The sequence below is a fragment of the Eretmochelys imbricata genome, chromosome 9 (genome assembly GCF_965152235.1).
Source record: "Eretmochelys imbricata isolate rEreImb1 chromosome 9, rEreImb1.hap1, whole genome shotgun sequence".
In the NCBI taxonomy this organism is placed as follows: domain Eukaryota; kingdom Metazoa; phylum Chordata; order Testudines; family Cheloniidae; genus Eretmochelys; species Eretmochelys imbricata.
Genome location: NC_135580.1, coordinates 24,153,044 through 24,164,239, shown reverse-complemented (window position 1 = coordinate 24,164,239; position 11,196 = coordinate 24,153,044). Strand labels below are relative to the sequence as shown.

At 43.2% G+C, this 11,196-nt stretch overlaps 1 long non-coding RNA gene across 1 annotated transcript; it reads left to right on the top strand.

Annotated features, from left to right (window-relative positions):
* The first annotated feature begins 2,646 nt into the window (after positions 1–2,646).
* LOC144270106 (uncharacterized) lies at positions 2,647–5,937 on the top strand. Its single transcript, XR_013347106.1, has 3 exons — positions 2,647–2,849; positions 3,786–3,908; positions 4,230–5,937. It is a non-coding gene; the product is annotated as an uncharacterized LOC144270106 (long non-coding RNA).
* The last annotated feature ends 5,259 nt before the right edge of the window (positions 5,938–11,196 follow it).

Below are 11,196 nucleotides of genomic sequence, written 5' to 3'. Positions count from 1 at the left end.
ACAAGCGCAGAGTCCTGCACGTAGGACGGAAGAATCCCGTGCACCGCTACAGACTAGGGACCGAATGGCTAGGCAGCAGTTCAGCAGAAAAGGACCTAGGGGTTACAGTGGACGAGAAGCTGGATATGAGAATCATAGAATCATAGAATCATAGAATATCAGGGTTGGAAGGGACCCCTGAAGGTCATCTAGTCCAACCCCCTGCTCGAAGCAGGACCAATTCCCAGTTAAATCATCCCAGCCAGGGCTTTGTCAAGCCTGACCTTAAAAACTTCCAAGGAAGGAGATTCCACCACCTCCCTAGGCAACGCATTCCAGTGTTTCACCACCCTCTTAGTGAAAAAGTTTTTCCTAATATCCAATCTAAACCTCCCCCACTGCAACTTGAGGCCATTACTCCTCGTTCTGTTTTCTCACCTGCCCTCCCTAAGAGTCAACAGTGTGCCCTTGTTGCCAAGAAGGCCAATGGCATTTTGGGATGTATAAGTAGGGACATTGCCAGCAGATCGAGGGACATGATCGTTCCCCTCTATTCCACATTGGTGAGGCCTCATCTGGAGTACTGTGTCCAGTTTTGGGCCCCACACTACAAGAAGGATGTGGAAAAATTGGAAAACGTCCAGTGGAGGGCAACAAACATGATTAGGGGACTGGATCACATGACTAATAAGAGGCTGAGGGAACTGGGATTGTTTAGGCTGTGGAAGAGAAGAATGAGGGGGGATTTGATAGCTGCTTTCAACTACCTGAAAGGGGGCTCCCAAAGAGGATGGAGCTAGACTGTTCTCAGTGACAGCAGATGACAGAACGAGGAGTAATGGTCTCAAGTTGCAGTGGGGGAGGTTTAGGTTGGATATTAGAAAAAACTTTTTCACTAGGAGAGTAGGTGAAGCACTGGAATGCGTTACCTAGGGAGGTGGTGGAATCTCCTTCCTTTGAAGTTTTTAAGGTCAGGCTTGACAAAGCCCTGGCTGGGATGATTTAGTTGGGGATTGGTCCTGCTTTGAGCAGCGGGTTGGACTAGATAACTTCCTGAGGTCCCTTCCAACCCTGATATTCTATGAAAAGAGTAACAATTCAACCAAAAATAAACTTCCAAGAATTATTAATAAATAAGTAGTCTTGAAAAAGAGATCACATGCCATCAGTGAATATTCTGTTCCCTCCTTATAAGCAATTGAGTAGTGCCTTCCTCTGCAAGTAGCCACACTGAAATAAATGGAACTGCTCAAACAGTGAGCTACTACTCAGCATGGGAGAGCGTAACTGAATCTGGACCCATCTGTGCAAATAGCAGGAGACAGAACACAATTCTCTGTTTTTAACTGCTATGATGAGAGGGAAACTATGGAGGAAAATGCACAGGAAGGTAAATTCTGAAATTTGACCTACTTTTTTGACTTACCTATTTTGGGAAGGCTTTATCATTTTTTAAATGGCCAGAAAGCCAAGGAAAGAAGAGTTTTCTTATATTTGTAATGTTATTTGGTGGTACCTGAACTCTTTTTTAGGGCAGGATTTGTGATGACTTCCAGCTTGCTAGAAGGAAGCAATCCTAGGGCCATTACACTGATTCCAAAAAGAAAAGGAGTACTTGTGGCACCTTAGAGACTAACCAATTTATTTGAGCATGAGCTTTCGTGAGCTACAGCTCACTTCATCGGATGCATACCGTGGAAACTGCAGCAGATATTATATACACACAGAGATCATGAAACAATACCTCCTCCCACCCCACTGTCCTGCTAGTAATAGCTTATCTAAAGTGATCATCAAGTTGGGCCGTTTCCAGCACAAATCCAGGTTTTCTCACCCTCCACCCCCCTACACACAAACTCACTCTCCTGCTCTCGGAAGTCGTGTACTTAAATTTCTGTGTATTGGGCTGACTACTACAGCAGGACTTCAGTGGGGCAAAGTTGGCATCCTGTAAGCAGAGGTTGGCCACAGCTTGGTCTCCTTTCCTGGGAGGCAACTTATTCAGTTTCCTCCACCACTCATTCACATTTATGGTGTTTATTCCTGAGATAAAGGCTGCAAATGGCATACACACCATTCTATTCATGACATATTTTCATTACCTTTCCTCCATCTCATGGGGCCCACCGAAGGGCATGGAACATGAGCATGCAGGGACATGTACAAAATTATCCCATGTGCTCACTCTGACATGCGTGTGAAGGAAAGCATGCTCATCATGACCACGCACTGAGGTAAGAAAATCATTCCCCCATGCACTTGCGCTGCCACGCGTGATGGGAAGCATGCTCACAAGCACCCGCTGACATGACTATCAAGGCCCTCCAAGAGCTTTCCCTGACACCTATGAGGGAACTGCATGCGCTGACACACGGGCTAGAACACATGCTTAGAAACATCCACAGACGTGTGAATGAAATCATTCCCCATGCGCTCACACTGACACATGTGCGGTGCGATGCACTCACGCGGACACTTGTGAATGGTATCTTCTCCCACGTGCTTGACTGACACGCACGCTCAGGAGCGAGCGAGCGAGCACTGGCACGTGTGACCAGACGTACATCTACCCATGACCCTGCCAACAGCCGCGGCCAGCCGGAGCCGCCTGACGCACGCGCGCGCGCGCGCCCACTAACAGCTCCCCAGGCGCCGGCGGAGGGCTGGCTCCGGCTCCGAGCGGCCGCCTCCGGCAGGCCAGGGAGCAGAAAACCGCCCACCGTGCCTTCCCGTCACGCAGTGACGCAGATCTCGCAGCCATTTCACATTTTAACCTGGCCGTGCGGGAAGTTCCCCTCTGGCGAGTCACTTATCGGAATGAGACCTTCTCACTCAACTTCTATACCTCAGCTTCTTGCGCGACCGAGCCGGTACTAGCTTCCCCCCCTCCCGTCTTGGCAGCCGCGGCAGCCGTTTGTGAGGGCGATAGCAGATCCCGCCCCTTGGGACGGATTTGAGTTCTGATTGGCTTACTACATTTGATTGGCATTAGGCCTTTGCTCTGTGGCCCTTGATGCTTTCCTTGCCCAGCCCGCACAGGCTTGGGCTTGGGCTCCCTGCGATAGCCTGGCCCTGGGTTGCAAGCTGCCCCTCGCACAGGTCTGTCTGCAGTGCACTGAGATCAGCAGCCCCAGGGGTACTGGCTGTGTAGCCGGGCCTTTGGTCCCCTCACCCCCTAACCAGCAGCAGGCACAGGGGATGAAGCTGGGGTGACCGTGTTGGACCCAGGCAGATACCCCCCACTCCCCATGGAGGGTCTCCCATTGCCACAGTCCAGGGGGGTTCCAGCAGTGGAGGTCTCTCCTTCCCCTCACTGCAGGTCAAAGACTAGCCTGAGTCATGCACAGCTTGACTGGGGCATGGATGGGGTCAGCAAAAATGCAGGGGGTGGCCTGTGAGCAGATCTTGTCTGAACCTGGGTGGGGACAGAGCCCCTACAGGGTGGCTTCTCCTGGACCCACCACCAGAGTGAGGAATGAAGGATGATAGGAGACTGCCACCAAAGACTTCTTCCTCTCACTGCACAGAAGCAGGCAGAGGAGATTGGACTGGTATATGAGTTGCAGAGTTTGTCTGGATCATACAGGCCTTCACGAATATGGGGAGCTCTATCTCTCTGGTCCATTGCCTGAAAAGGAGGAGAAAGAAGTGGTGAACAGGGCTGGATTTTGTGGGCCTGGTGCCAAACATTTATGGGCCTCCATGTAGTCATTATGGGCCCCTCCGAATGCGGGCCGAGCACAACAGCGCTATTGACGCCATTGTAAACCTAGTACTCATTGTGACTATGTCTACACTGCTGCCAGATCAACACTCCAGTGATCAATGCACCGGAGGTCGATTTAGCGGGTTTAATGAAGACCCACCAGATTGACTGCAGATCGCTCTCTGGTCTACCCCGATACTCCACCCTGAACGAGAAGAGTAAAGTAAGTTGAAGAGAGACACCGCAGTAAGTCAACCTAAGCTACATCGACTCCAGCGGCACTATTCACATAGCTGGAGTTCCGTAACTTAGGTTGACTTACTGCGGTAGTGTAGACATAGGCTGTATCCTAGTATGTCATATGTGGACATTGAGTGATGCCTAAAAACTAAGCCTAACAGGCTGTATACTTACAATACTGAAAGCTTCTCCTTGTGTTCTCAGTAAAAGTAAGTCAGTCACTAGCTGTTTCATTCTATTTTGCCTTAACAAACAGATCTGATCCAGCTTCTTTCAGACACTTTGTTTTGATCTTTCTCTGCAGCAAAGGGAAACGGTGTCTTTCCAGGCCCCTCTGTGATGTTGATATCAGGCCTGTACCAAGAAAACATTAGAAGTTCCAGCCTGACCCCTGAAGGCAAAATGATGTGATGGACTCATCTATAGCTTTGATATGGACTGAGGCTCCATGTTACAGCAGCAGGTGCTCTGATACCCCAGAACCACTTTCTTCTCTTGGGAACTATTATCTCATGTACCTCCTTCTAACAGCAGCTGCAGAATCTGGAAAATAGTGTGAGGAGAGATAATGAACAAATTTACCAGGTGTTTCCCTTACATACAAATAAGCAGCTTCTACAGAAATACTTAGTTTGCTGTGGGTAGCAAGCAAAGCTTTCAGTACTTAATCCATTTGTGAAGTAGTATTAATAGACCTAGCTGATCAATACTGAAAGAGTAAGTAGTCAGTTCAGCAGTCACAGGACTGGCTATATCTCAGACCCTGTGTACATATAAAAGTTGCATCAGTTTAAATAAACAGGCAAGGAATAGGTGTAAGATAAATTGATATAAGGTACTCTTGTCTTAAACTGATTGAAGAATGTTCATACAAGAGGGCTTTACTGAGGTAACTAAATTAGCATGGAGTAGATGCTCTCAAATGAGGTGACTGCTGCTCCTGGCTCGTTTTGTGTAGACATGGCCTCAGCCTTGCAAAATTTTACTCATCTACTAGTCCAGGGTAGTATTTTTTGTATTACATTTTATTAAACAGAATTGTTGATAGTACCAGCTATTTTCTTAAGTATTAAAAGAGAGGGTTACAGACATACAAGATAAGAGAATGCTGCAGAGTGAAAGCAGTATAAGTCAGGAGTCAAAGTACATGTTGATTCGGGGAGTAAATCATTGTTAAGTTTTTCATTGCAGGAATGATAATGATGGTGGGAGACTAGATTTTGTGCCCGGGCTGGCCAATTTTCATGAAGATTTTTCAAGTCTGGTCTATTTTAGAAATGCTGAAAAAAAGGAAGAGATGTATTTTATTAATTTCTTGTTTCATTCTCTGAAGAAGGTGAAAGAATCAGTCTGGAGGAAAGGAAAGGCGCTCTTTATTTTTCATTACAAATACTCAACAAGAAATTCACCTACACACATCTGCCAACATTTGAGGGGGAAACCTGGCCCCATTGGAATCAATGGCAAAATTCCCATTGCCTTCACTAGGGCCAGGATTTCACCTTTTATACTGATCAATAGGGGTATCTGGGAATAATAAATGCTACAACTACATGGTAATGTGTTATATAAATAATAATGTTAAGTATTTGCTGAGGGCATCAGCTAATTAATTAGGAACACACTTTAATCCCAATTGAAATATCTGGCAGGGACAAAATGAGAAAATGTTGTGCTAATAATAATAATTGGGGCTGTTGATCCTACTTAGGATGCAGTGTTGTTGTAACTAGAGACAGTTGGCACACGTGCAGTATACTTAGTGGTAACATGAAATAAATGTGATATTGTAACCATCATTATCCACAAATTAATGAAGTATAAACACTATCATCATAATTGAAAAATAGTTATGTGTATGTATACGAAAGCCGTGTCTATTTTCTGAAAAAGAACACTGTACTCCTGAACTTTGCGTTGTAAATGGTTGCATGCCATCTAGTGGGATGATTTGGATTTGCACAATAATCCTAACAAATGTCATTGATTAGTGATTGACATGTAGCGAAATCAAGATGTTGAGAACAAATTAAAGTGAGGAAAAAAGAAAGGAGTACTTGTGGCACCTTAGAGACTAACAAATTTATCTGAGCATAAGCTTTCGTGAGCTAGAGCTCACTTCATCGGATGCATTCAATGGCAAAGAGTGAGGAAAGTGACAGCCAGGGTGCCTTCGTTTGCATATGTGACCATGTGATAACTTCTAAACATGCAAGAGAAGTTGTCAATACACTCTCATGCAGTACCATTTCTTTATACAAACACTGTGCTCATTGCCAATTTATTTTCTTATTAACTATTCATTTTTATATGAGTCTATTTTTAATTATTAATATGTAACAATTGTTTTGGAATATCATTTTCAAGACTACAAATGAAAGATGTTATGTTGCTTTTCATCCAGCAGGAGGCAGCATTTTACTATAAAAATTATCAAGATATTTTTACCATTAACAAGTTTTTAAAAAGAAAAAAACATGCAAAAAAGAAACATGCAAAAACCTAAAACAAAAATCAGTTAGGATACTTATGCATAATTTGTTACTCTCTACAGTAATATTGATAGATAAAAGCTTGTGATATACTGTAGTTACAGATAAATCCCTATAACTTAATCAACACATATAGGTATGGATGATGTTCTAAGCCAGTCTGCATCAATTAACTTCAGAAAAATTGATAACTAACCAGAAAAATCTTTAAATATAGAAGGATTCTGCATTTTCCTTGCATATAATTAGGTGCAAAATTTCAGTATATTGTAAAAATGGAAAAATTTACAAGGTTAATTTAAATTCTGTGACCCTCTTGGAGATGTCTCTCTCCGGGGGTCCCGACCCACATGTTGAGGAATCCTATTCTAAGGAGGCATCCCAAGGTGATGACACTGCAGTGCAAAAATCAACACATCACTATGTTACAAACAAATGACACGAATACATTATCACTAAAATTATACGACTTGTCCCCATGAAATCAGAAACCATGAACAACTCAATTACATGCAGGTTCAAACATGCAAGTGTAGCTGGCTGAGTTATAAGTGAAACTTTGTGACCCATGACACTTTACTGAAACGGAGCAAACATATGTGCAGTCTCTAGATACTTAAACATTTTTCAAAACTGTGTTTCAGGATTTTGCTTTGGTTTTATAGTGAAACTTATGACAACTGTTGATATGGGTCAGACGAACCCTCCTAAGCCCATATGCAAAGAGCATAACAAAACACACTAGATTTGTTCTGAATTTTGCTTTCACCATATTGTGTTTTAGTGGCAAACTCAAATGATGTTCAATCGCATGAAAAGAAGCAAAACAAAACCTTTGCTGAAATCCATCTGAACCCAAAATAGCATGGTTTGGACAGTTTTAATTTCAATTTGACATCCCAACATTGAGACTGCTGATATTTGATTTTGGCTTGGAGACTGCTAACTACTTCAGAGAGGTTCCAGTTCTGTCACTGCCAAATGGTTTTGTCACTGAGCAGAACCAGTTTATTTGCAGGGCCTCTCCTACCGTCATACAACTCATAGTGAATACAGAAAACTACTAATCTAGGCTTAAAGAATTGCTAGAAGTGTGACTGATGCTTTCTCACTCACCAGAGCTGCTCCCTTAGTAGATATGGCTCTGAATACACAAACTTCAGTAACAAAAATAGTGGGTTTTTTAAAACTACATTTCATCCCTATTAGCATAGCAAAAGTGACATAGCTCTGAGAAGAAGGTGGAGTCAATTCTGGCTCATGTACTATCCACAGAATTATTAACTAAATTCTAGATGCAGAATCTTTACTGCTGGTGCTGATGTATGAACCAGCAAGAACCCAGTTTGATGCTCAGATCTCAATCTGAGATGGCAGCACTGGCAGCTAGAAAAACATCATTTTGCTTGAAAACCCCAAGCAGAACTGCCAAGGAGTCTTTGAGCAATGACAAACAGGGAACTGTAGAATGCCATTTTTACAGAGTCACTTTTCAGAGCATAACCATATTTCAAAGTGGGTTTGTAGATCTGCCAACTAAATAAAAGGAGAGAGCTCTCAGATGGATCATTTACTGGTGAAAGGCCATTAAATAGCTGTGTTTAAACAATCTGTTCAAGCACTAACATTTTGTAACAACCTGATGAAATTCCATTGATGGACAACAGTAGTCCTGGTTAGAACCAGTCAGGAATTTTTCATTGAAACGGTTTTTCGTCTGAAAACACTAATTCATCACAACAAAATCTTTTCTCAGGAATGTATCTGTTTTGATGAAATTTTCATCAGGAAGTTTTCTCAGGTCCAGGATGGAATTTCTGATCACAGCAAGAGCAAGCCCAGGCAATAGTTAGGGCACTCGTGGGATGTGGGAAACCTAGGTTCAAGTCCCTTCTTAGCCTAGTTTGCAGACTGGTGGATGTTCTGGAGTGGGGTGCTCAATCTCTCCTATTGGAGCTTTTCCACTGTGAACAAATAATTAAATTTTCATTGGAACCAGGATTTGAATCTGAGTCTCCCACACATTCCAGCTGAATACCCTACCCACTACAGAGCCAGTCTCTCTGGCCCAATAAATATTTAGTTATTTATATGAAGTGGAACAGCTCCAAAAGGAGAGATTGAGAGACAGACACTCACTCTTTACCCTGGCTTTTCCGGGTTTGCGCTCTCCCTCGACTTTTTTTGTGAAAATCATCAAAAGGTGTCATCCAATGCAGCATGTGAAAAATGTCTGAAATCTCAAAATTTTTCACAGGGTGGGAAAGCAACTTCCCATACAACTCTAGACCTGATGTCTTGGGAGCCCCTGCCATGCCTGGTAGATAATCCTAATCCTGATATCAAAACAGTGTATACAGGAAAGACCTTTCCTAAATTTAACAGATGTTTGGGACACAATGGGAAGTTTGGTGCGTCCAGTATGTTTGGTTACATTCTCTGCAGGAGGCATCTTGTTACAATGAGAGCCTCCTGTGCATAGTAAATTTCTCTTGCTATTGACTTAAGTTTCCTCTGCTGCTTTACAGCATGTACAAGAAAGACACATTCCATCTATTCATCCACTTGGGCCCAAATGAGACTTTGCACAATATCAGTCTCTTATGCAGAACAATGGGAAAGTTCATTACAATGAAAAGTGAGCTAAAAGAAGGAAGGAAATGGCAGCTGATGCATCTTGCTTCATCTTTCCCAGAAAGGCAATGGAGAAAAAGTGTCTTTCAAATGACTTTACATTTGTACCCTGTGACACAATGGCATGTGGAAGAGCAGAAGTTATATCAGATGTTGCTTGCTATGATATGGTGCACCTGATCCCATGAACATTACTCACAGTAGTTGTCCGAGTGGCTTCACATGAATTACTCCTCTGAGTAATAATGATGATTATTCATGTGAGTAAAAAATGCAGGATTGTGATCTGTGAATATTTGGATGACTGCAGGGTGTTTATGAAACTGAACATCAGATTTTTAATGAATTCACTCCCTGGTTACTCCCTATTCAGCACTGGCCATTAATTATTTTCCTGTTACAAAGTGTCAGCCATTCTTTTGGGGCTCAGAAACAATACCAAATCATGCAAAGGAAAAGTTTTCAAACAACTGATGGTCTAAAGGTTATATAGAATAGATCTTCAGGTGCTTTATGCTGTACCTTGTTATAACCTGCTCATTAACTCATTTTAATGGTGGCCCAAGAGGTGTCACTCCAGTATAAGGATGAACTTCTAGTGGCACTGAGCTGACACAGGGCTCCTATGTCATATCTGCTTACTGTTCACACAAGCAGGAAAAAAGGATTTCTTAGGCCTATGCCTCAGTGTCATGCATGCTCGTGAAGTGGTCTTTAATTCAAACAACAATAACCTGGACATGATTAATAAACTTAAGTTACATGACTCAACTGACCATACTCAGAGAACACTGATGACAAAAGAGCAGTGAGGTTGAGTTTACAGGCCTACAGACAATTATATGTTAAAGAAGTCCTAAAATAGTTTCAGTGTGGGATTTTCATAAGCACTCAGCATTGGTCTAACTCTGCTCTCATTGAGGTCAATGTGAGTTTTATCATTTACTTCAATGGGTATGTCTACATGGCAAGCAGAAACCCGCAGCAGCAAGTCTCAGAGTGCGAGTCAACAGATTCAAGCTTGTAGGGCTTGAGCTATGGCACTAATAATAGCTGTGTAGATATTCAAGATCAGGCTCTGAAGCCCAGGGAGCAGGGGCACTATATCACAAGCCCTGTGAGCCCGAGTCTGTAGACCCAGCCTCCGAGACTCACTCCTGCAGGTTTCTGCTTGCCATATAGACGTACCCAGTGTGAGCTGAGTTAGCTTAGCACTTCAGACAAGCTTACCCTGAAAGTTTAAAAGTGTGAGGGAAAGAGACTGTCTGCATGGTGGCTGAAGAGAGTCACTAGAAGCAAGTCCCTACCCTTGTTTTGCTTTGTGTGGAAGACATTAGCAAACCAAGTGAAAGACAAAAAGTAACATTCTGCAGCCTGCCCAGTTTCTGCAAATCCACTCACTTAGTGGAGGCATAACCAGCGCAGCATGCCATGTCATTGAGTGTAAGTTACAGGGAACTGGAGATGTGATGGTTCAGCGGCACAAGGGTTTGGTATATCCAATGAAAATTAACTACATTTTTATCACATGCACTGCACTACAAAACTGACTGCCAATGCTGTAAGATGCAATATAGCCCATTAAATTGCCAGAGACAAAACCGGGAGGTAAACAAAGGCTTAATCAAATTAATATGCTTCATTCTCTGATGGATGCCAAACAAGGGCTCTGCTGGACTGTGCCAAGAAGAGGGAAATCCACAGGCAGAGCTCTCTGCTGAGAGAACTCTACCATTACTCCTGGAGAGTTCAATGCCAGGAACTGATCATATCCCAGCAAAGTTTAACTGTCATGATATGGTGACATAAGGTGGAAAGGAGTCTTCCTAAGTAGCCATGTCCTAGGCCTTACAGTCAGCGATATGGATTAACTTGGCAGGCTCTCTGAGCTCTGCAGCCATGGAAGCTGGAAATTGGAATCCAGCGCAACTCCCCTGAAGTCCTCTTTATCTCACTGAAAGAAGACTGGGCTCTGTGAATTAAAGTTTTGTATGAGGCTCTGATCAAGTGTGAAACAAATCTGGGCGACATATGGAGAAAATACACTAACGAAACTGATACCCTTGGAATTCTGCCTGAGAATGTATCAGACACAGTCTCATATGCATGGTGTGTATTTAAAAGTTGCCTTTGATCCTTTATAGT